This window comes from Sus scrofa, chromosome 17, assembly GCF_000003025.6.
Source record: "Sus scrofa isolate TJ Tabasco breed Duroc chromosome 17, Sscrofa11.1, whole genome shotgun sequence".
Classification (NCBI taxonomy): domain Eukaryota; kingdom Metazoa; phylum Chordata; class Mammalia; order Artiodactyla; family Suidae; genus Sus; species Sus scrofa.
The window spans coordinates 31,704,744-31,725,672 of NC_010459.5; the positions used below are offsets into that span (position 1 = coordinate 31,704,744).

Genomic DNA, 20,929 nt, shown 5'->3' on the forward strand with positions numbered 1-20,929 from the left:
CAGGAGAGTGTCTCTGCAGAACACACTGCCTGCCAAAGACAAGGGGCCTCCACTTGATCTTTGGAGATTCATTAGATAAACCCTAAACCTTCTTATTACAGAAAGGGCTGAGATTTCCTCAAAACAAAGGTCAATTCCTGGCCTGCTCCATGGAATGGGAGCTGGGGCCTGGTCGATGCACATAAATAAAGTAATGCACTCTTTCTTGCACACACTCCTCTCCACTATTTGGGCAGATTCTGGGTATCAGAAGTCTGAGAGGATCTGCTGCAGGTGACACAGATGGAGGAAAGAGGCAATGTGCACCTTATCTATCGGACTCCTGTGACCCGGAATGCTGGCAGTCTGGGTGCTAGGAAAGAGGTAGCGTTCCAAGCTTTCCCTTTAAAAAATGCTTATAGGACAAGAAAAAATACTAAACACAGGCGGAGGAAGACAGCTCCGCCCTGGGACAACCCCAACGGGCGGAGCGAGGACTGGCCACCGCGCTCCGCGCCTGCGCACTGCGGACTCTGAAGTCAGGACGATCTCAGGGAGGTGGGCGGGGCTGCCCGGGCATCCGGGTCCCTCACCCCGCCCCCGCTGCATGAATGAGAGGCGCGGTGCCGCCCCTCCCCCACCGGGCCCGCCCCTCGCCGGGGCCGCTGCGCGCAGTCCGCCGCTGCCACCTCAGCCGCGCTAGGTCCCGGCAGACGCCAGCCGCTAGCCTCCAGACGCTGACGGTCCTGCCACGCTCGCCGCCGCCGCCGCCGCCGCCGACGCCGCGGGCACGACAGAGTAAGTGAGCAAGCAAGGGCGGGGGCGCCGAGGGTCGTCACCCCCAGTCTGGGGCTTAGTGGACCGGGCGGGTCCAGGTTCGGGATGCTGAGGAGACCGTGGGCCCACTCCAGCCTCCCCCACTCACACTCCTGGCGCCTCCGCGGGGAGCTGGGAGGGGTGGGACAGCTGCCCCAGGTCGGGAGGGACGCGGAGGAGGGTCCGCCCCGATCCGGAGGGTGGGTCACGCACAAAGGGAGGCGCGGGGCTGTCCCCGGGAGGTCACAGAGGGACGGTGCGGGGCACCCCGAACGCCCTCCTAGCCAGTGCCCGGCGTCGGGTCCCCGGGCGTGGGAGGCTCCTAGGATGAGCAGGGAGGACGAGGTTGGCTAGGACGGCTGCCTGCGTTTTGGCGATGGGAACGCGCCGTGGGGGGTGCGGCGTGGCAGTGTTTTCCTGGTCCCCATCTGCTCCTCCCCTTTCTTTGTGGCGTTTGTCTCGTGCCCATTTGTCACTGTGTGTAAACTGTGGTCTGGGGTAAGACCTCTCGCCTCGGCTAACTCATTTAATGAAAGTCAGGTGCGGGCCTGTCTGTGAGTAGGGGGCGTGTGTGCGTCCTCAGGCCGGAGAATTAAAGACCCTCCTTTGTTTCCGGAGACGTAATGGTGTGTGTGTCACCTATGAAATGAGAGAATCAGAGATCATTAAAAAGGGTATGAGGAAAAAAGATGTATTACTCCATCAGATCGTCACCTCGTTCTGCCTCTGCTGTTTTTTCAAATAGTATTTCTTTGTTTCTTACTGTAAAAGCAGTGGGTTAATTGAAAATATGCCTCTAGTCTCATATCTGTTTATCTAGAACACTTGGTTTTGGGGTTTAGTCAGTGGTCATATACTCATATATATGTACATGAAACTACCCTACATTACCAGTTAACTAAAATGCACTTTTTAGTTCATTGGTAATATGTCTATATAGTCATACTGGTCTATAGAAATACTCCAACATATCTATGACACTGTTTTCTCTGCTTCTCTGTAAGGCAGATTTTGTTTCTTCCTGCCTCTCAATGTTAATAAGAACGTAGTCCAGCAGGTTCTCTTCACCTCTTTGCCTTTTTTTTTTTCCCCCTTAATGCTTTGGCAAAGGGTTTTATTGCGTATTACCCTGGCATGCACCCTTGCTTTGATCTGAATTTCCCTGTGTTGTTGTCTGGTTATGCAGCCCAGCTCAATGGCTCCTCTTACAGGACTGCTGGAAAACAGAACACCTTTTATCATTGTCCTCATCCCCAGAGAAAAGAGGAAGCTCTGCAGGTTCCCACATACTTAGGCTCTGTGGAACTGACTTTGTTGTCTAGGTGAAGTTATGAGGAGTCACAGCTGATGTGAACCAATTAAAAAGAAGCAATTGTAATACCACAGCTGTTCCTTGCTATTTCACTTGGATCTTTTTCTCTTCTTAAACCAGATTTTGTAAGTTTTAGAAGATAGTGGGTTGCATTTTCAGTTTCTTTATTACCGTTATTATTTTACAGAGTGACAGGAAATTAGCTAAACTCAGTTAATGTAAGAAACATACCTCCAAAGCATTTTTATTATGATCTTTTGATTCAAAAATAGCAGCAATTAAAAAAAATTAAAAGGAACTCATTAGATGATATGCCTAATTGAACTGATTCAGTTTTAAGATTCTCTTTAAGATTATATTTTAATCACATGTATTTTAATTCCTGGTAGTTTTCAGTGCAAAATGAAATCTAAATGAAGCAGGCTTCCGCAGCATCTGTTTGTGTATGTTCCCTCTGAAAAAAAACATTTGCTTTTAATTTGAAGGGGAAATTTTCCATTGGTTGGAACAGGATCCATTTTTCTTGGTTAAAATCTTACCTTATGTTAGCACGGTGAAATTCTTTTAAAAAAAGTTAAAATTAATGAAAGACGATTTTTCAATTTGGAATTTTGGTTTTATGATGTAAGATCTAAATAAACTTTTAATATAAATGAACTTATACCTTTAAAAAGTGAGGCCTTCATTAACTACATAAAGTAGTGTCACTAATATTGAAACAACCCCAGTGATTTATAAACTGCTTGCTTAGATTTTTTTCTTTTCTTTTTTTAGGAATCCCCTCAAAACAAATCATAAGGGGAAGTCTTAGATAAACAGAGTAGTATAACCGGAATTATCACTGAAATAGGCTTGCAAAGTACCACAATATTGTGGAACTTTAGTTTTGCAAGAGTGACTTTGCTATTGTTTGTATCAACAAAGGAAACTAAAAACATCTTGGCCTTGTTATTCAGCATTCTGTTAATCAAAATCTTTACCAACCTATAGTTTAGCATTTTTGTAGTATGATGACTGAAGAAAAATTCTAAAATAATATATCTATGTCGACAAAATAGGTTGTTATTTTAAATTATGTTTTAGTAATGAATATAATCTTTATGTTCATTAGAAAGACTAATATTGTTGTGTTAGTGATGGTAATGGTATATATGATGACATTTTGTTACCCAAACTGGGATACATTATCCTCCTAGCATTTTCTATCAATAATTGCTTTCTGGAGGTCCCGTTGTGGCTCAGCAAGTTAAGAATCTGGCATCATCTCCATGAGAATGCAGGTTCGAGCCCTGGCCTCACTCAGTGGGTTAAGGATCCAGCATCGACGCAAGCTTTGGCTTAGGTCACAGATGCAGGCTCAGATCCCAATGTTGCCATGGCTGTGGTGTAGGCTGACAGCTGCAGTTCCAATTTAACCCCTAGCCCAGAAACTTAAATATGCCACAGGTGAGGCCCTAAAAAGAAAAAATAATAATAATTGCTTTCTGTTTCAGATGTTAGTTTATTCTAAAATCAGTGATAAGGTAATATTATAATGTATTCGCATCTTAAACTATATGAAATCCCCATTTTTTAGATTCAGGAATAGTCAAAAATCATTGGTTTCATATGGTTCAATCATTTTCAACTCTTAGCAGTTCTTTCTGTTGTTTACCTTTATATTTATTTCATTTTTAATGTTTAAACTGCTATTTCTTGATTTTTCCATCTTTGGATATTATCTTTTGAGTTCTATTTTGGAAGTTGAGGACTTGGTTGTCCCACACAACCATCCTTCCATCCTCCATATTCATATCTATACTTTACAGTTCCTAGTTAGGTCAGTATTTATATGACTATTAGAGTGTACCTGTAATTCACAGATGAGCCATGTAAGACATATTACATGGAGTTCCCTTTGTGGTTCAGTGGTAACCAACCCGACTAGTATCCATGAGGATGCCTGTTCAATAGTTGGCCTTATTCAGTGGGTTAAGTCTCTGGCAAGCTGTGAGCTGTGGTGTAGGAACGCAGGTGCAGCTTAGATCTAGCATTCCTGTGGCTGTGGCATAGGCCAGCAGCTATAGCTCCAATTTGACCCCTAACCTGTGAACTTCCATATGCTGCAGGTTGGACCCTAAAAAGACAAAAAAAGAAAAAGAAAGATACATACATTTTCTTTCTTGTACAACTTTTGTTTCTCCTGAGTTAATTGCCACTTTTGTTTGGTTTTCATTTGCTTAGTTTTCTTAGCAACAGTCACAAATTCATCCTCAAATTCTATGACAGAACTGATTATCTTTCAAAATTTTCAGATAAGCTCTCCTTCACTTTTTTTTTTTTTGCTTTTTAGGACCATAGTTGCGGCACATGGAGGTTCCCAGGCTAGGGGTCCAATAGAAGCTACAGCTGCAACACCAGATCCTTAACCCACTGAGTGAGGCCAGGGATCAAACGCGCAACCTCATGGTTCCTAGTTGGATTTGTTTCCACTGCGCCACGACGGGAACTCCCTGCCTCACTTCTTTTTCCTAGCTGTATGAGAGGACTTCGCTTTTTTAAAAAAAAAAAAAAATCATCTTGAGAATTCCCTTTGCCTTCTTCCTGTATTGGGTCCTTAATTTCCTGGTTCCTGTGTCTTTCTTATTCTTAGTAGCTTCTTGAGAAAGGGCTCTTATAAACTGAAATTCTTTCCTGGGTTCAGAAGTTGCTTGTCTGAAAATGTCTGCATTTTACCCTCACACTTGAATGGTGGTTTACTTGGGTTGAAAATTAGTGTCCCTCTTTTGAAGGCTTCCAGTGTTGCTGTTGAGAAGTACAGTGCCATTCTAATCCCCAATCCCTTTTTCCTCCCACTCTGGAAGATTTTAGGATTTTCTGTTAATCTCTGGTGTTCCTGACATTTTATGGTGTTCCTTGAAACATTTTTCTTTTTCTTTCCTTTTGCTCATAGGGCAGATAATATTTTCCCCAAATGCCTAAGTACGTGTACATATAAACACACACAGACATAAATACCATCTCAGCCAATGTGCTATTCTTTATGGTGTTGACATACCTCCATCAAGAGGTGTGGTGTTTGTTTCCTTTTCTTGAACCTGTGCAGGCATAAATGCTCCCCATGGTGTTTTGAGCCTTGAGCCAATGTCATGGTTTAGGAGTAGAGATGGATGATCAAAAGCATTCACCTTGAAGAGGTGTTTTAATTTTTGTTTTTTTACTTTTAACTGGAAATATCCCTTAACGCCAGAGAAAGTTTCGTCAACCATCTAAATGCCATCAGCTCTGGAATCAGCATGAAGACCATCAGCTGCATTTTTTAAAAATCCACCTTAGAAAGTGACACAACCATTCATAACCAAAAAGGAACAATCTGTAACCTTTGTGATTAAATATGTCATGACTAAATATGGCAAATACATTATTTGCAGGAATTTCTGTGATAAGAAAATGGAACAAATGGAGTTACATAGACTGTGGCTTGTTTGGACATTGTCAGTGATTAGTGTTCATCTCATGGGTACATTTTTTTTTAATTTTTTATTTATTGATTTTGTTTTTTAAGGCCGCACTTGTGGCATATGGAGGTTCTCAGGCTAGGGCCAATCTACATCATAGCCACAGCAATGCAGGATCCAAGCCACAACTGAGATCTGCACCATAGCTCACAGCAACACTGATCCTTAACCCACTGAACGAGGCCAGGGATCAAACCTGCATCCTCATGGGTACTAGTCAGGTTTATTACAATGGGAACTCCAATATTTTTTCTTTTTATGGTTGCAGCTGCAGCATATGGAAGTTCCCAGGCCAAGGGTCAAATTGGAGCTGCACAACTTGCATTTGTGCCCTTTCTCACATCCTCAGCAACTTTCTGGAGTACCACCAGGTCAGCATACATACATGCCCTGATATTGCCATCTTTAAAAACAAAACAGGAGTTCCCACTGTGGCACTGTGGGTTAAAAATTCAACTGCAGCGGCTCAGGTTGCTGTGGAGGTGCTTGTTTAATTCCTGGCCTGTAGCATTGGGTTAAAGAATCCAGCATTGCCACAGCTGTGGCATAGGTCATAGCTGCAACTTGGAGTCAATCCTTGGCCCAGGAACTTCCATATGCCATAGGTGTGGCAATGAATAAATAGTTATTTTAAAAAACAGAACAAAAAATTATAACAAAATAACTTTCCCTTGACCTCATATCCATCCCCTTCTGTTTACCTTCATGGTTAAATGTCTCAAAAGAGTAGTCTATGTTTCCTCCCTACCCCCTCTGTACTATTTATCACTCTCTGAAATTCCATCATTGACTAAATTTTTTGTCTCTTACCTGTCACTGGAAAGTTGGCTGCAGGAAAGCAAGGAACTCATCTATCCTGTTTTCCACTGTGTTCCTAGGATAGTACCTGACACAAGTAGCTACTGAGTATAAAAAAAGACAACTGACATTTTTAACCTAGTAGAGTAGCTCTTACTTTTTAAAAAAAAATTTTTTTTTTTTTTTTTTTTTGTCTTTTTTGTTGTTGTTGCTATTTCTTTGGGCCGCTCCCGCGGCATATGGAGATTCCCAGGCTAGGGGTTAGCTGTAGCCACCGGCCTACGCCAGAGCCACAGCAACGCGGGATCCGAGCCGCGTCTGCGACCTACACCACAGCTCACGGCAATGCCGGATCGTTAACCCACTGAGCAAGGGCAGGGACCGAACCCGCAACCTCATGGTTCCTAGTCGGATTCGTTAACCACTGCGCCACGACGGGAACTCCACTTTTTAAAAATTTTTAACAAGAAAATCAATTTTTGAAGTTCCTTGGTGGCTCAGTGGGTTAGGATCTGGAACAGGGTTAGGGTTAGGGTGATGTGGCACAGATTCCATCCCTGACCCAGGAACTTCTGCATACCATGAACATGGCCAAAAAAGAAAAAGAAAGTAATTTTCATGTATTTTTTAAATTGTTCTCTACTTTTTGCTATACTTAGAGTTGAAAAAATTATGAAGACTCTGTTAATGACTGAATTTCCCCTATGTTACATTATACTTCGTTCTTTCATAAGTGTAATTTAACATTGTCAGTCTTACACCTGCATCCTGGAGTCAGACTTCTTGGAGTTAAATTCTAGTTCTTTCACTTTTTGTCATGTAAATTGGGCAGTTTTCCTAACCTCTCTGTTTCCTCAGCTAAAAGGTGGAAATAAGAACAGTACCCAACTCATATGCTGGTTGTGTGGGCCAAATGAGATTACATATAAAATGCTAAACTCAGTACTTTGGTATGAGGGTTAATGCAATGAAAAATAATTATAAGTATTGTTTGTATATCCTTTTATAGTTTCTAATATTTTATCTGACTTGGTCACTGTAATATTTTTGTTTGGAGTACTTATATCTCCTGCAGTGTATTGGGCTGTAAGCATGACTCCTGTTTTAATTGTTTTGGGGGTTTTTCATTTGTTTGTTTTTGTCTTTTTAGGGTCACACTCGCATGGCATATGGAAGTTCCCAGGCTAGGGGTCACATCAGAGCTGCAGCTCCTGACCTATACCATAGCCACATCAACACCAGATCCAAGCCACATCTGTGACCTGTGCTGCAGCTGTGGCAATGCCTGATCCTTAACCCACTGAGCAGGGCCAAGGATTGAACCCATATCCTCATGAATACTAGTGATATTCTTAACTCGCTAAGCCACAACGGGAACTCCATGACTCTTCTGTTTTTAGTTTTGTGATTTTTTTCTTTTTCTGATTCTTTGCCCCTCTGTTCCCCAGATTACCCCACATGATAGATTGGTTAAATGATCTACAGATGAGCACCTTATAGCACTTCCCAGCGATTTGGTCATTTGATAAATTGTTTTGATCACTTGATGAAATATTTTTATTTCAAACCAAGCTCTATTCTTTGTTTATTTGGCTTGCCTAGAGGTAAGCTTTCTTCTTCATATTATTCCTCATTAAGTTTTCTTATTTCTGGAGGCGGAAGTTTTAAAACACCCAGTACATCATCAACAGATCTTTTTTTTTTTTTTTTAATCAACAGATTTTTTTTTTTTTTAAGCAGCTAAAGGTACTGTTCTTTTACTAGCTAGATGGGAAGATAAATATATGTAGCAATACAAAATCCACTCTGAGGAATGAAGTCAAGCTCTGTAGAAGCTTAAAGTAGGGAGAGATCCCTGTCCTGCCAGCCTTAAGGGATTCTTAAAACTTTTCTGCTTGTTAAATTGTCTATTCCCCTTATTATCTGTATTTACTTTTATTTTGAAAGTTTGCTTAATAATCATGAGGATAGTTTTGATTTTAAGTTAGATAATATACAAGCTAAAATTGAGAGCAATTTTTAATTTTAGAAATTGTTTCTTGAAGTAATTGACTCTGCCCCCTTTCTTTTCTTATATGAATAGGCAGTGGTGATTCCACCAATTATCTGAGCATTTCAGACATCAGAGTGTAGTGTTGGGTAAATTTAGGGTTCGAAAAGAATGCCAGATGGTTTGAAGGAATTGTGAGCCCTCCAACTAGTGCAGTCCGTTGAAAGCCAGCTGGCTGAGCCTCATCTGCTCTGGAGGTAGGAACCAGACATTTCATTCTATGCCAGCTGGCCCAGGAGCAACTGGCCAGTGGCCTTACTTTTGGTTGGCCATGCCTGGGAAAGCCAGCCTGAGGCTGAAGGACAGTATGATAGCAGACAGTTGCTCTGCACCTCCATGATGCTTGAGTTGGAGTAAGCCTGAGTGGCAAGGAAAGGAAGCCATTTTTCAATGGCTAGCTTTGCAAGTGAACCTAGCAGTATTGCAAGTGACCCTTGTGTTAAGTTGTGATTTTGCTTGGAAAACTTGTAATGTAACTTAAATTTTTATGGATTTAATATGGTTAGGTGTATTAGAGTTGCTTACTTCTGAAGGAACTATAGGGAATGTTTTATCTTATAAATAACTTCCAGTTTGCCTGCTTTTCACTTGTTCTTGTTTTCATTAATTGACTCTTTATGAAGAGGGGTTTACCTCTTCCTTTCATGTTCTTATTCTAAAGTTTTTGTCATTTGCATTAGTAAAAATCTCCACCTTGTCATAAAGCTTATTCCTATAAACCATAGGCTTCTGTAAAACATTAATTGTGTGCATAGTCTTAAAGTCTCTGTCTCATTTTGTATGTTATTATGTTTTCCTAACTATATGGGTATTTTTTATCAGATACAGTTCTTCCATTAGCAAATATAATGTCATAGTAATTGAGAACAAAAGAAGCACAAATATGGTACTACAGATATAATGAGCACTCCGTTCATTTGAGGAAATGTTTATTGAATTCTCAAAGTTAATAACTGCATTATAGTCTATCAGTATGTTTTATGATACCTATACTTATTTTAAATTTAGAGATTGAATGGTACTGTATTACGTGTTTGTTAAGTTCTTCTGGGCAAACCAAAAAATTATGAATTACCTGTGTCTTTTTATTGTTCTTTCCCAACTCTGAGCATGAAAAATTTTGCTCAGTGGTATAAAATCTAGGTATCATATCCAAATAGGCTCTTCATCTTGGTCTGAAAGAGAAAGGTTGACAAATAATAAAACACCAAACCATGAGCTAATATAGTTTATGGGAAACTGGTGGGAAGGTAAATCAAAGGTGTAGGATTTCACTGTTTTCCTTTAGTGCGAAAGAAATTGCAAAACTTCATCAGAAATATGTTGAAAATCTCATGTGTGGCTATAAGTAAAGAAAAGTTTTCACTTAAACTTATTGATTGTCCCTGAAAATAGGGCAGAAGAAATCTTGTAGTGAGATTTTTTTTTTAATCATAGAATGGTAGTATATCAATAACCAGAAAATATTGTACCCAGAAAATCATCTTTCTCATTAGCTAACCTATACTAAAACTTTTTATGTTAGTATCATTACCTGCATTGTTTTTTTTATTGCCAGAAGTTTATTTCTGATAAAATGAATCTTTAAAGAATAATATTTCAAAGTACATGCATTGTTTATTTACTCCTCACAGCAGCCCTCAAAGGATTGTTTACGGATGATAAAACGAAAGGTCAACAGAAAGAATCTATCAGGTTCACAAGGTCAGGGCCAGGTTTAGAACCCAGCCTTCCTCCTCCAACCCACAATGTGCCTCAGTTGATATTGTCAGTTTTCGCAAGAATACAGCTCTTTGCTATTCAGATGCTATCTTGCACTGGCACTTTTGGAAGACTACCAATAAAGAAAATTCAGAAACTTTTGCAGAAAATGACTAGAGAATAAGGAAAGATATGGCGAGCATCTACATTTTTATCTCTTCTGTTACTCTTTTTTTTTTTTTTTTTTTTTTTTGTCTTTTTGATATTTCTTTGGCGCTCCTGCGCATATGAGTTCCAGCTATCCAATCGAGCTGTAGCTGCCAGCCTACACGAGCACAGCAACGTGGATCCGAGCCGCGTCTGCAACCTACACCACAGCTCACGCAACGCCGGATCATAACCACTGAGCAAGCGCAGGATCGAACCGCAACCTCATGTTCTAGTCGATTCGTTAACCACTGCGCCACGACGGGAACTCCCTGTTACTCTTGAACTAATTAACTATTGCAGAACTACTGCAGTAAATAAAAGTGAGATAAATTCAAATTCCCTCATGGCCTAGCAGGATAAGGATCCAACTCTGTCACTGCTATGTCTCTGGTTACAGCTGGGGCATGCATGGGTTTGATCCCTGGCCTGGTAACTTCCACATGTTGCAGGCACAGCCCCCCAAAAAAAGTTAGGTAAATAAAAATGATTTGTTAGGATGGGGCAAAGAGACTGTGTAGTTTCCTAGCATTGCTATAACAAATTACCACAAAACTGATGACCTGTTTTGAGAAATTTATTCTCAAATTTTGAGATGACCTATGAGAGAAATTTATTCTCTCACAGTTCTGGAGGCCATGAGTCTGAAATCAAGTGTCAGCAAGGCACTTTGATTCTTCTCCAAGGAAGGAGAGAATCCTTCCTTGCTTCTTTCAGCTCTTGGTGGCTCCAAACATTCCTTAGCTTGTGGCTAGATAATTCTTAATCTCTGCTTCCATGTTCATATGGTCTTTTCTTTTTTCTCTCTCTATAAAGTTACTATCATTAGGTTTAGTATCCATCTGGCTAATCCAAAGCTCACAACATTCAGTTCCAAATGCAGCTATGAATTCTGTTTTCTGTGTTTCAGTTCTCTATTTTAGTTCACTACCACCATCTATTTAGAACTCCAGAATTATATAAAAGCACGACATAGTTCTAAGGGGAGGAAACAGCTGTATTCATAAAACATTTTTTGTTAATGTATTCTGTAAAACTACTTGTGCCATGGGTTATCAGTAGGATAACCTACCTCAGGAATAAAACTATATTTCATAATGTCTGTCTTAATCTGATCAGTCTGCTATAATAAAATACCATAGCCTAGGTGTCTTACAAACAACAGAAATTTCTCATAGTTCTGGAAGCTGGGAGATTAGGGCCCCAGCAGGTTCAGTGTTGGGTGAGGGCCCACTTCGTGGTGCATAGACAGTACTTTTCACTGTCTCTGCTCTGTCTTCCCATGGTGGGAGGGATAAGGAAGCTACCTGGGGCCTTTTTTATTGGGGCCTCCTTTATGCTGTGGGTGTGGCAAAAATATATATTGCTCTCTTATAAAATTCAGTCAGACTGTGACGTCTTTGCTCAAAGAATAGCTTCCTTTCTCCTGGAAAATATAACATGTCTTCTGGGTTCAGCTCTGGTTATATAACCTTTGCTGAATGAAGATATGAGTTATTTTAAATCTACTTGAAATTAGAGTTCTTTCAGTCTTGAGATCTTGATCCTATCACCATGTCCCACTGTGTGTGCAGGCTCTTCTTGATATGCTTCCCCAGCCCCCCAAAACAAAACTGTTCAATGAACATCTGTAAAGTTCCTAAAAACAAACAAACAAAAAGCTTCTTAGTATCATCTAAATAGATAAACCTTATTCAGGTTTTCCTGATTGTCTCAAGGATATTTTTTTCAGAGCTGGTTTGTTTATGCCAGGATTCAAAGTTCGCAAATCACATTTGGTCATCTTGTCTCTCATGCCTATTTTGATCTAGGGCAGTACCTCTTCCCTCCATCTCTCTTCACTTTTTTATGTGTGTCATGGACTAGTTGCAGGAACCAGGTCAGTTGTCCTGTAGAATTTCTCACATTTGGGATTTGTTCACTTCATCGCAGCATCAGTTTGTTGCTCTGATCCCTGTATTTTCTACAAATGGAAGTTAGCTCCAGAGGCTTAATTAAAACAGATTTAAGTTTTTTGGCAAGAATGCTTAGGAGATGCTTGATACTGCATCACATGCAAAGGCCTATTGTGTCTGGCTACCCCACTTTAAGTGATGCTAAAAAACCTAACTGATGGTCATATCAGTATCAGATATTTCATCCTTTGTGGCAAAATGGTGATTTTTTTTTTTTTTTTTTTTTGTCTTTTTGCTATTTCTTTGGGCCGCTCCCGCGGCGTATGGAGGTTCCCAGGCTAGGGGTCCAGTCGGAGCTGTAGCCACTGGCCCACACCACAGCCACAGCAACGCAGGATCCGAGCCGCGTCTGCAACCTACACCACAGCTCACGGCAACACCAGATTGTTAACCCACTGAGCAAGGCCAGGGATCAAACCCGCAACCTCATGGTTCCTAGTCGGATTCGTTAACCACTGCACCATGACGGGAACTCCAAAACAGTGATTTTCTTATCCTGTCCTCTTTTCTACATTTATTAGCAGGAATTCTGTAAAGAAGACCTTTATCTCATCAACTAAGATGGGTGTTACTTTGAAATATATTTTGTATGAAAGACTGCTAAGTAATCTTATACTGTTAGGTTCTTGATAAAAGATAATGAGTTTGGAGTTCCCGTTGTGGCTCAACAACAAACCCGACAGATAACCATGAGGATGCAGGTTCAGTACTTGGCCTCACTTAGTAGGTTAAGGATCTGGCATTGTCGTGAGCTGTGGTGTGAGTTCCACACTCTGCTCAGATTGGCATGGCTGTGGCTGTGGCTAGCAGCTGTAGCTCTGATTCTGCCCCCAGCCTGGCAACTTCCATATGCTGCAGGTGTGGCCCTAAAAAAGAGTTTGAATCAGAATAAAAGGAATTGAGTCAATCTTTCGTTTTAATGAATGTTACAGTGAAATCCTGAGTACTGTAGCAAAAAGTGAATGATTGCTTTTCTTTTACAGTTGAGAATGTATACTCCAGTTGCTCTGAAAGTCAAAGGTAGAGATAAATGGAAGTCTTTTATGAATTAGAATCAAGCAGTTGAAAGAATACTAACTAGATTAGAATTTAAAAATTGGAGGGGAACACAGCCAATATTTCATAATAACTATAAATGGAGTATAACCTTTAAAAGCTGTGAATCATTGTATTATAATCCTGTAACTTATATAATATTGTACATCAACTCTGCTTCAATTTTTTAATTAATTAATTTGTAAAACCTGGGAGATTTCCAGAGGCAATACGGCCTAGCCTTTGAATGTCTGATCCATTTATTCTTAGACTGGGCTTTTTGCACATGTATATTCCTAAGGTGTTGTCACTGTTTTCATGAAATTGTATGTAGACTAAAGAAAGAAATCAACATTATGTATTATAGAATTAATGCTTAAATATCTTTAAAGGCAATGAGAATTCTTCATTGAATATCACTCTTTTTCTTTAAATTGTACTTTATGAGAAAGAGTCCTTTGATCATCATTTTTCATTATACCTCTTATTTAACTTCATATCTGCATTCTTATTTAGTAAAATTACTGAATAAAGTCATGTGAATATAGAGCCTTACTTATTTTTCCTGCTGTATTTTACCTTAAGCCTGTTATTTTTGTCTTCTGAATCTGTGTATTCTATGAAGAGTAACCATAATATCAAATGCAAATTAAGCAGGTCACAAGTTCCCTTCATGGCTCAGTGGAAACGAACTTAACTAGTATCCAGAGGACATGGATTCAATCCCTGGCCTCTCTCAGTGGGTTAAAGATCCCGTGTAGCTGTGAGCTGTGTTGTAGGTAGCAGATGCGGCTCAGATCACACGTTGCTATGGCTGTGACATAGGCTGGCAGCTACAGCTCCGATTCAACCCCTAACCTGGGAACTTCCATATGCCTCAGGTGCAGCCCTAAAAAGACAAAAAGAAAAGAAAGAAAATTAAACAGGTCAGTGTTCTTAGCATAGTGACCATCTCTAGACAGCCTCTAATCATATTTGAGAAAGCCATTAAACATATGTGCTAGTATGATTTCTCCAGAGGCAAACTCTTACTAGGATTATACTGTTTATTTTAAAACAATAATACTGCGGGTCTTTTCTGAAAGGTAAAGCATGTTTTTTAAAGGGATGCCTCAAAATAACCACAGATAATATCAATATACTTATTTTTAGTCAGTTGAGCTGATTATTCCTCATCAGGACTCCAAAATGGTTTCAGTGCTGAAAATTACATTTTCCTACCTATTGAATTAAAACAGATGCTTATGGAACACCTACTCTGTGCAAGTCAATAAACTAGGTAGGATCGATTTCACTATTCAGATAAAGATAGAAAGTATGAACTTATTTTTTCCAAAGAACCCTCTAGGAAATTGTGTTTCAACTGTAATTGCCTCCTTCCCTTCATTTAATGCAGCCAGAAGCCCCTGGACATGGGCCCCACCATGCAGCCTTTGTCCAGTTCCCTTGTTTGTTAAGTGCTGTGTGGACTAGAAAGTGGTATGGAGCCCAGGGATTAGTTAGAGTTGAAACTGTTCTCCTTAGAGGCGGCAAAGCTTGTATATTCTGTCTTCTGGCAGACGCAAGAGTAGTTTTTGTCTTTTTGGAATATTGCAATTATTTTATCCAGTATGCTGCTTGGATTTATTGTCTTACCTTTATTTGTGTAAATAAATGTTTATTGAGTATCTTTTTATTGTTCAGTCTAAATTTGTAAAAATCCCACATCTCATGGTAAGACACTCCTGTTGAGTAACTCCATGACATTTAATGAAGTTAAGGTGTAGTCACTTCTGAATTTATTAGATATGAAGTTGTAATATAAGCATTCTTTTTCTGACATTTTACATGTTATCTGACTTAAAAGTTCCTGTAAAGCTGAAGAAAGTTGGCTCCTCATGAGGAATTTCAGGACTTTTTTCAGGCTAAGATAACTAACTGCAAATGAAGCGAAATCAGTAGAGCAGAGGCTGCATTTAAATTTTATTCAGACTAAATTCCAACTCTTGAAAACCTGACTATATTTTTGACAGTAAGTTACAAGTTTATTTTCATAAAGACAAGAAAGAGGTCAGATGATGTAGTGAAAAGCATGTGGGATTTAAGTAATTCTGGCCTTACTACCTGTTAGCTGTGCGGCTGTGATGTACTACCTGTCTTAGCCTCAAAGGAGTTAATTATAATGGAATGCTTCCGAGTTATCGACTTTATAATTGAATAACTTCAGAGTTATTGTGATTTATCTCCTTTAATAAAGTCCTCTTCTAATGGTTGTTGTTAAGACAAAGGGTGGGACAATGGAAAGAGTAAACAAAACAGTCTTTGCTGTATCTCAGTTCTCTCCTTTTCATAAATACAAGACCAGTTAAACTGCCATTTTAGCCTGACTGCCCAGCTGTGGCTGGTTAGATAGAGGTTACATTCTAGTGGTGGTCAGATGATATAAAAAATTGTTGCTACTTTCCTTTACTGAGTGCTTCCTTAAATTTTTTAGGGGATTCTGGATATGTCTCTTCCCCCCCCCCCCAACTATGCAACAAGGGGATCAAGTTACCCTTACATGTATACATTTTTTTTCCCCACCCTTTGTTCTGTTGCAATATGAGTATCTAGACATAGTTTTCAATGCTACTCAGCAGGATCTCCTTGTAAATCTATTCTAAGTTGTATCTGATAACCCCAAGCTCGGGATCCCTCCCACTTCCTCCCTCTCCCATCAGGCAGCCACAAGTCTATTTTCGAAGTCTGTGATTTTCTTTTCTGTGGAGATGTTCATTTGTGCTGGATATTAGATTCCGGTTATAAGTGATATCATATGGTATTTGTCTTTGTCTTTCTGCCTCATTTCACTCAGTATGAGATTCTCTAGTTCCATTCATGTTGCTGCAAATGGCATTATGTCATTCTTTTTTATGGCTGAGTAGTATTCCATTGTGTATATATATCACATCTTCCTAATCCAATCTGGATATGTCATTTTTTATGGTAATCTTTTTTCTTTTTCATTCTTTCTTTCTTTTTTCTTTTCTTTTCTTTTTTTTTTTTTTTTTTTTTTTCCGTTTTTAGGGCTGCACCTGCAGCATGTGGAAATTCCCAGGCTAGGGGTAGAATCAGAGCTGCAGCTGCCAGCCACAGCCACAGCCACACCTATGCCAGATACAAGCCACGTCTGGAACCTATACCACAGCTCACAGCAACTCCAGATCTTTAACCCACTGAGTGAGGCCCTGGGATTGAACCTGTATCCTCATGGATACTAGTTAGGTTTGTTGTTGCTGTTGCTGAGCCACAACAGGAACTCCCATCTCATGGTTATCTTAAATCAGTTTTCTTCCCCTTCCCTTTTTTTTTTTAAGGAAGTAACTTTTTAAAAATTGAGGTGTAGTTGATTTACAATATTATATTAGTTTCAGATGTACAACATAGTGATTCAGAATTTTCATAGATTATATACCGTTTAAAGTTATTATAAAATATTGGCTATATTCTGTGTGCTGTACAACTGTACCTTATTTCTTTTATACATAGTAGTTTGTAGCTGTTAATCCCCTGTTCCTGTCTTGCCCCCGCTTCTTCCCTCTCCCCACTGGCAGCTCAAGTTTGTTCTTTACATGTGTGAGTCTGTTTCTGTTATGTTGTATTTACTAGTTTGTTGTATTTTTTTAGATTTCACATATAAGTGATAACATACAGTGTTTGTCTTTCTCTGTCTGACTTATTTCACTTAGCATAATATCCTACAAGTCCATCTATGTTGTTGCAGATGATAAAATTTTATTCTTTTTCATGGATGAGTAGTATTCTGTTGTTTATATAAACCACATCTTCTTTATCCATTCCTCTGTTGATGTACACTTTAGGTTACTTCCATATCTTGGCTATCATAAATGATGCTGCTGTGAATGTTGGGGTATATGTATCTTTTTAAATTAGTGTTTTTTGGGATTTTTTGGGGTAAATACCCAAGAGTGGAATTATTGGATCTTACAGTAGTTCTATTTTTAGCTTTTGGAGAAACCGCCATACTGTTTTCCATAGCAGCTGCACAAACTTGCATTCCCACCAACAGGGTACAAAGGTTCTCTTTTTTCCACATCCTCGCCAACACTTGTTACTTGTGATCTTTTTAATGATAGCTATTCTTACAGGTGTGAGGTGATATCTCACTATAGTTTTGATGTACATTTCTCTGATGATTAGCACTGTTGAGTATCTTTTTATGTGCCTGGTGGCCATCTGTATGTTTTTTTTGAAAAAAGATCTTCAGGTCTTTTGCCCATTTCTTAATCAGATTGTTTGGTTTGGTTTTGATGTTGAGTTATATGAGCTGTTTATATATTTTGGGTATTTGTCGCTTATTGATTGTGTCATTGCAAATATTTTCTCCCATTCTGTAGGCTGTCTTTTCGTTTTGTTGTGATGGTTTCCTTTACTGTGTAAAAACTTTTAAGTTTAATTAGGTCCCATTTGCTTACTTTTGCTTTTGTTTCCTTTGCCTTAGAAGACAGATCAAAAAAAATATTGCTACAATTTATGTCAAAGAGTAGTTCTGCCTATGTTTTCTTCTAGGAGTTTTATGGTTTCCAGTATTAGTTACATTTAGATCTTTAATCAATTTTGAGTTTGTTTTTGTATATGGTGTGAGAAAATGTTTTAATTTCATCTTTTACCTGTAGCTGTCCAGTCTTCCCAGCACCACTTATTGAAGAGACCATCTTTTCCCCATTGTATATTCTTTCCTCCTTTGTCATAGATTAATTGACTGTAAGTGTGTGGGTTTATTTTGGGGCTCTTTATTCTATTCCATTGATCTGTATGTCTGTTTTGTGCCAGTAGTATACTCTTTTGATTAATGTAGCTTTGTAGTACAGTCTCAAGTCAGAGTGCATGATACTTCCAGCTGTGCTCTTTCTTCTCAAGATTGCTGTGGCTACTCAGGGTCTTTTGTGATTCCATACATATTTTAGGATTATTTGTTCTAGTTCTGCGAAAAATGCCCTTGACATTTTTTGATAGGTATTGCATTGAATCTGTAGATTGCCTTCAACAGTGTGGTCATTTTAACAATATTAATTCTTTCAATCCATGGACATGGTATATCTTTACATTTGTTTGTATTGTCTTTAATTTCTTTCAACAGTGTCTTATAGTTTTCTAACTACAAGTGTTTCACCTTCTTAGATTTATTCCTAGGTATTTTATTCTTTTTAATACTATGGTAAATGGGGTTGTTTTCTTAATTTCTCTTTCTGATAGTTTTTGGTAGTATATAGAAATGCAATAGATTAATTTTGTATCCGATAACTTTACCAAATGCATTAATGAGCTCTAGTAGTTTTTTTTGGTGGCATCTTTAGGATTTTCTATGTACTACAGTATCAAGTCATCCACAAAAGTTTTACCTCTTCCTTTCCAATTTGGATTCCTTTTATTGTCTGATTGCTGTGGGTAGGACTCCTTCCCCCACCACCACCCCATTTTTGTTTTTGGGGTTTTTTTTGGCCACACCAATAGCATGTGGAAATTCCTGGGTCATGGATCAAATCCACACCACAGGTTAACGATCTGGCATTGCCGTGAGCTGTGGTGTGGGTTGCAGATGCGGCTCGGATCCTGCGTTGCTGTGGCTCTGGCGTAGGCCGATGGCTACAGCTCCGATTTGACCCCTAGCCTGGGAACCTCCATATGCCGCGGGAGCGGCCCAAAGAAATAGCAAAAAAAAAAAAAAAAAATCCACACCACAGCTGTAACCAGAGCCATAGAAGTAACAACACTGGATCATTAACCTGCTGAGCCATAAGGGAACTCCAAATACTGCAGTTTTTTTTTCTTTTGGTGGGGGGCTATTTTGGTTTTTGTATTTTTTGGCCTTGCCCCTGGCATGAAGAAGTTTCCAGGCCAGGAATTGAACCTGCACCACAGCAGCGACCTGAGCCAAGCAGTGATAATGCCACATCTTTAACCCACTGAGCCACCAGGGGAACCCCCCCACACACTTCTTAAACAGCTTTATTGAGACATAATTTATATCCTATATATTTCATTTATTTAAATTTTACAATGCAGTGGCTTTTGGTATATTCACAAGGTTGTGCATCCATTATAACAATTAATTTTAGAACATTTTCATTATCACTATCCCCAAAAGAAATCCTCCTCCCTTAGCCATCATTCCCCAATGCTGCCATACACTCCCCACACCCCTCCACACACATACCATTCCCCACCCTTAAGAAATCACTAACATACTCTTTCTGTTTCTATATATTTGCCTGTTATGGTCTTTCATATAAATAGAATTATACAATATATGGTCCTTTGTGATGGGCTTCTTTTACCTAGTGTGATGTTTTCATGATCTATCCATGTTCCTGTTTTATTACATTAAGATTCTGGAGTTGCCATTGTGGCTCAGCATGTTAAGAACCTGATGTTGTCTCTGTGAAGATGCAGATTTGATCCCTGCCTTCTTTCAGTGGATTAAAGATCCAGAATTGCCACAAGCTGCAGTATAGGTTGCAGGTGTAGCTCAGATCCAGTATTGCCATGGCTGTAGTGTGGACCTGCAGCTCTGATCTCAACCTTTAACCTGGGAATTTCCGTATGCCACAGGTGCAGCCTTAAAAAGAAAAATAAAATTTCTTAGAGGCACATCAACCTATCCATGGGAAAAAGAGATAAAGTGACTTTTTTTTTTTTTTTAATAAACAAAGTTGAGGAGTTCCCATCATGGCTCAGCGGAAATGAATCTGACTAGGATCTATGACGATGCAGGTTCGATCCCTGGCCTGGCTCAGTGGTGTAAGGATCCAGCATTGCCATGAGCTGTGGTATAGGTCACAGATGCAGCTTGGATCTGGCTGTGGCGTAGGCCGGCAGCTACAGCTCTGATTCGACCCCTATCCTGGGAACCTCCATATGCCGTGGGTGCGGCCCTAAAAAAACAACAAAAAAAGTTGATTGGTGTTCCATGATTGGCTGTCAGCCACAGATGAAGAGAAAAGCCTTAAAAACACTTATGTGGCTACAAACTAACAAATTGTGTTCCATTATAAAATGTGGAAAAGATTCATTTCCCAGCATTCTTTTTGCTGTGTTTATGAACATTAATAATGTCGTGATTATTGGTACATCCTTCAGCACAAATAGTAATAATGTGTTACTCTGTGGGATTATTGTAACTAAAACTGTTGCACCATTGCCATTTTTATTTGGTATTTTCCTTTTGTAACTAATTTTCCTGCCAAGTGTTCTGTATAACTCAGTCCTTATAATATAAGGAGCCTATGGTTATATGCAACATGTTATATGCTGTTGTCTGTTGTTACATGCTACATTTTAAGTTTTTCATATGAGCTTGATGAGCTAGTTATTTTATTTGGGGCTAACCGATGATTATATATTAGTATAAATAAGTTGTTATAAACAAGATACATAGAAGTACAGTCCTCAGAGCATACTCCCCCCAAGTTTGTGGCTGCAGTTAAAAAAAAGAAAAAGTCACCCTTTTGACTTTGAAAAATCCAGCCGCCTTGTGCCTCAGATTCTTCAGTGGGGCATATGGACTATGATACTTAATTAGTGATAATGGTCTTTAACT

General features: G+C 39.4%; 1 protein-coding gene across 1 annotated transcript in view; it reads left to right on the forward strand.

The window, feature by feature from the left end:
• The window catches only part of RNF24 (ring finger protein 24), a 94,136-nt gene continuing 73,818 nt past the window's right edge, over positions 612 to 20,929 (forward strand). Inside the window, exon 1 of the mRNA XM_021078063.1 lies at positions 612 to 777. The gene's annotated coding sequence lies outside the window, so the exon portion shown is untranslated. The remainder of the gene's footprint in view (positions 778 to 20,929) is intronic.